Here is a 5,570-nt window from a genome sequence, read left to right on the forward strand (position 1 = left end):
TTTACAACTTCAATGACATCTGTGCATGACCAATAGATATATTTATCTGAGCGATCATTAGTAAAAAAAGCCTTTTTAACATTAACTACCATGTAAGTAGTTTTCTCCATAGCAAAAGTTTTTTCGATAAGAGGAGTCAATTTATTTGTAACTAAAGACTGTGGAATAGATGTATAGATCGTTGAAATGTCATAAGTATTAAGTACTGAGACTTTATATCGTATATTTTCAAAATCATTAACTAAATCTAAAGAATTATTGATAGACCAAAAGAGATTAATTCCAGAATTCTTATAAACTTTACTACAGTATTTTTTTCACATGAAACTTTATAGCAGTTAAGCAGGATGTAAGTAAAATTGAAACTTGTTTAGTAGAGCAAGAAATAAAGTTAACAATAAATCGTGATTTATACGGATTTTTATGCATCTTAAGCAACCAGTGTATTGTAGGAATGCTATTATGATCATCATTCAAAAGAACTTGAAATTTAGCATTATAATCAATATGATTTTTAATAACACTTTCTTCATCGAGTTGGCTAGAATTGTAAGTTCTGGAAGATTTTAACTCTCCAATAATAGTATTTACATAATATAAACGTCAAACTATGATTACATTATTAGCTGCTTTATCAGCTGGTACAAATACAAGTTTTTTATGTAGGGATTTGATATCCATTATCAACTTTGGAGTTATCGAAATAGACTTTGCCAACGGATTATTGTTGAAAAACTCTATTTTCTTATCTATTAGGTACAATATTTTATTCATCCACGGTAATACGGCATTTGGTTCAACCCCTTCTCTTTTGCACCAGCTTTTACTATATTTGGATAAGGTGTCTGTCAATTCTAATTTACATGTATGGACATTAATTTCAGATGCAATCCGGTATTTAGGACCTTTATTAAGCAGTATTCTAAGAGGATTATTTTTAATAAAAGAAATATCTCCTGTAACAATATGCCCAACAGGGTCGTAGCGGTACATTGAGTCAGTACAATCTCATGAAGGTGTATTTGCGGAAATATCATCTTCTGATACTACTGTATTATAATTAAATATGAAATTTCTAATAGGCTTTTTATATTTGTAACATATTATTGGTATTTCTTTATTCTTTAAGTATTGTGGAAAACATTTTTCCACATTTTTATTCTTAAATAAATTATTTAGATTAAGAAGATCTATACCCTTGTTGCTAAAAGAAAGTTTATTGCGATATCTTTTGCTAGTATCAACATTTTCAATATTGGGATGAAGATAATGTTTAGTATATCCATTAACGATACAATGGTTAATTTATCTAAGCTATGTCCGGTCTTGTAAAAATGTTGATATAGAAAATTTAAGGAGTTATTATACTTTTTTATTTTATAAACATGTTTACGTAATCGGGCTTTCATGGCCTCCCTGTCTGTCCTACATACTGTATTCCACAAGTATCTACATTTCAAGTTAAAAACATAAAGAATATTAGATGATTTCAAGAGACATTCTCCTTAAGAAAACAATTAAACTTCCTTTTATTTATGGACGAGGTAATATTAGAGCTATTTCGAAGAAAAGAACAACAGATACACTTCCAAGAATTGCACGAAGAAATTTTAGGAAACAAGCCCCATCGTAACTTTTGCACTATTGGAAGTTTTAATGGGGAGACTACCACTCTTAAATTATTTGAGAACAGTTTATTATTTGAATCTGTGTTATAAACTAACTTGACAAGTATTAGCTAGATGTAAATTCAATCTAGGAATATTTACTATAGGTGTCTTTTTAAACAGTTCAGGGAAATGATGTTGATTAAAAGATAACGAAGCCTGCCTCCTAGTCAAAGGTTTTTGGTTTATTTTTTTAGGTACTGTATTCATAATTATTTGTTAGTATAGCCACCTCGTTTATAGAAACGTTGCAGAACATTGCCAAAAAGCTATATTAAGAACTACCAGAGATAAATCGAGTGAAGGATCCTGGCATATTAAATGCGGTCTAAAATTCATGAGTGATTAATAATTCAGTAATATAAATTACGTGAATGAAATAAAAACTGAGTGATTAGAAAAATGTACTGCAACCTTTGTATAAAAAAGGTCTTCAACATGGCTAAGATTATATAAACCAAAAACTACCGATCACAGTCTCTGTAAAACTGGAAATTATGACAATTTTAAATGTGAAACCTTGGGTTTATGAAGCTTAACATTTAGTATTCTATTCACTGACACACTTAATTGTTTATTCGGATGATACTTGCTCTGCTGCAGCTTCATATACAGTGGATTGTAAAAGTGTATCTATTGGTCTATTTCAACAGGGAGGTGTTTCAATAAATATATATTATAAACATCTCGTATGGCAAAGCAATGATTCTGTTCCTGACTTTTGTGTTCATTTGTATTACTTAAAGTTCAATCACTGAAATATAGAGCAAATTAACTTATATTTTTTTATTGAAACGGGTTACAGATAAATAGAAGCAAACTAGGTTAACCCTTGGGAAATTATGAGCCATTCTTATGTCTCACACAAAAATCGAAGATGAAAAGCCCGCAGTTCATAAACAGTGCATTTCGCACCAAAAAACACCAGCGAAGGGTGCTAAATTTTGCCTCTCACAGAAAACACATCAAACACCATGGTTTACAATGTGATTTAAATAATTTTGGTGGTTCCACAAGAAAACCTGTAATAATACAATTGCAACGACAGAGGTAAGCCACATAGTCGTAAATTCAGAAACAATATGTTAAGACGCACAAGGCGAGGGCCTGAAAGACACAGAACAACGAATACACACCACATACTCACGTCATGTCACCAATTACAGGTAAATGATAAAATAAACTGTACAAACTAAAATACACAGTATTCTCTATTAAGAGATGGGTATATGATAACAATTACCTAAGCTCACTAAGCTATTTTCCGAAAAAATACAGAAAACAATGTGTTCAGCTGGAAATAAACTTAATACATACACTGAACAAAAGATAAACGTCCACTAGGTGTTTGGTTTAAATTTGAGAATGAATTAAAACAAGTCCCAAACTAGTTTATTACACACATTTTAAGCCTTTTATTGCAATCATTTTTATAAAATTTCATTTCATTAGAATAGTTTGAAATAACAAAGTTAAAGTTGGTTACCCATAAAATTAAAAGACACAAAAAAGAACTAAATTTAGTAGCTTGTATGTCCACCATTTGCAGCGATGACCGCATGACACCTTGACCTTTTTGATACCACATATCGGTGCATGTAATTGTGTTGGAAAAAGTCCCACATCTGACGAATAGCACGAGTTCTTCAGCATGCTCTTGTTTGTGCAAAGACCTAACTTTCCTCTGTAATAAGTCCCACACAAGTTCTATCGGATAAAAGAAAATCAAGGAAATCTACAACACGAATGTTGTTTGTTGACATCATAGTGTGGATTCCCCGTTCAACATTACAAGACGCATTGTCGTGCAACACAATCATGCCAAAAGCAAATTGAACGTGCCGTTTCAATACAGGTTGAATAATGTCGTTCTGATATCAAACTAAAATACCTTGGATAGGACCAATTGGAGTAGTGGTGTACATCCTGTCCAGACCAATACGCGCCCGTCTTTTCCACGGCGCTACAATCTGGTTTCATCAGCCCAGTCACCTCTAGTTAACCGTTGATTCCGACTGTATATACGTTATCCGTCTGCAGATTTATCTTGTCATATGCATAAACATAAGTTCGTTCATCGTCTCTCGTCTTCGATATAACTACTTTTTATATCCTTACTTATGCAAGATTGAAGTTAGGTATATGGAAAAAAACGAAATGTTATTCTTGGCTATTATTGTGTACACATACACCAATACTATAAAAGTTATCAGACTACACATGCTCAAATTATAGATGATGCATGCTTTGGGCTTAACCTTCTTAAAAGATAAAGCTTCAACAATAATTTAAACCCTTGGTATAAACTGTGAATAAAGTCGTACATTGATAATACAAGGGTCGTAGCTCTGGAGTGAATATTGCGATCTGGTTGTGCTGTTTATTTTCCTTGATCGAGATATACGCCTCGAAGGAGCCAGACAACATGATCTCTTAATGTCTGTCATGTAACCAAGGTGACTTAAACATCTCCTGTCTAACTTGAACAAACATGATACTAAAAATGAAATACATGATTTTCGTTAAATATTTATAAGTCTGCAAACAACACTGAAGCCAATAAAATAAGGTTTCTGTGTGACATTTAACATGAAAGTATTATATTGTATTAATATATCAACTTATTAAAATGACCCAATTCAAAGTGATACGTTTAATTACTTGTTTAAAGTCTAAAAAAGCAACATCAAACTGATATTTCATCTGTATATGTTTAATGTTAGGACATTGAAGATGTCTATTCTGTCTAAATGGGCGATGATATTCATACAGTTTAAGACGTTTAGTGCACATTATATATATACATCTCTTGAAAAAGGTAATGTTCATTTGTCTGGCATTGCTTGTTTGGTAATCACAGATAAGAAATATCTTAACGCATTTGAGTGATTGTATAAACATATATCATCTGCTTTAAATGCATACAAGTTGTACTCAGCACACTTTCATCAGTTTATCAATTCTACACAGACCATACTTGACTGATATCAACTTGTGTATTAGCCATATATTAATGCAATGTGCTTGTCAAATGCATGTGACTACATCGAAACTTGTGTTACAAACAGGAAGAACTATGCAATATTACAAATTTTATTGCAGTAAAGATATTAAAACACCCAAAGGAATTGTGTTTAAACTCAGTGCGCGCAAACGTTAAATTTGGAAGTGAGAACGTGGTCAAAACAGTGAATAATAAAAAAATGTTATTTCACTGTTTGAAACACGGAAATCATCAAAAATTGAAATATCATTTTCATTTCACTGAGAATTTTTTATTTATCACCGGAACAACTATACCACATCATATTCTTTCTCATGTGTGCTTTGCTGCAAAATTTCAGATAAAGCTATTTAAGCATCAATTAGTTTTCTTAACGTTAATTTGACCAAATGCTCAACTCCTGAAACATTCGCTTTAATGAACGTATTCTTGCGATTTCTTGATGATATAGTTTCAAATAAGAAAGATATCAATTATAATAATGCAAAATAGTGGATTAATTTAATTCCCTGCTTACAAAAATGCATTTTATTTTATAACCTGATCACTACAAAGCCACAAGGCATCGAATATTCTTTAATATTACGACAAGAAAAAAATATCTATTTTGTCTAAAGACATTTTAGAAAAAAAAAATACATGTTGCAATGGGTGTTATAGTATGCTTGCTATAATTCAACTTCAATACGAAACTTGAAACAAGAAATAATTGTTATGTTTTGGTCCTTCAAACCAACTTTTTCATTGTGGAAAGACCTTAAATTGCCGCTAAAACACTGTGCTATCATAGATAGAAACGCAGGAAACTCGAGGCACTTCAATGTTTATTAAATGACTACTCTAGTGTTTAACATTTTCATACAACACGGAAGTTTTAATAATAAAAGATCGCGTGACCA

Source organism: Mya arenaria, chromosome 15, assembly GCF_026914265.1.
Source record: "Mya arenaria isolate MELC-2E11 chromosome 15, ASM2691426v1".
In the NCBI taxonomy this organism is placed as follows: Eukaryota; Metazoa; Mollusca; class Bivalvia; order Myida; family Myidae; genus Mya; species Mya arenaria.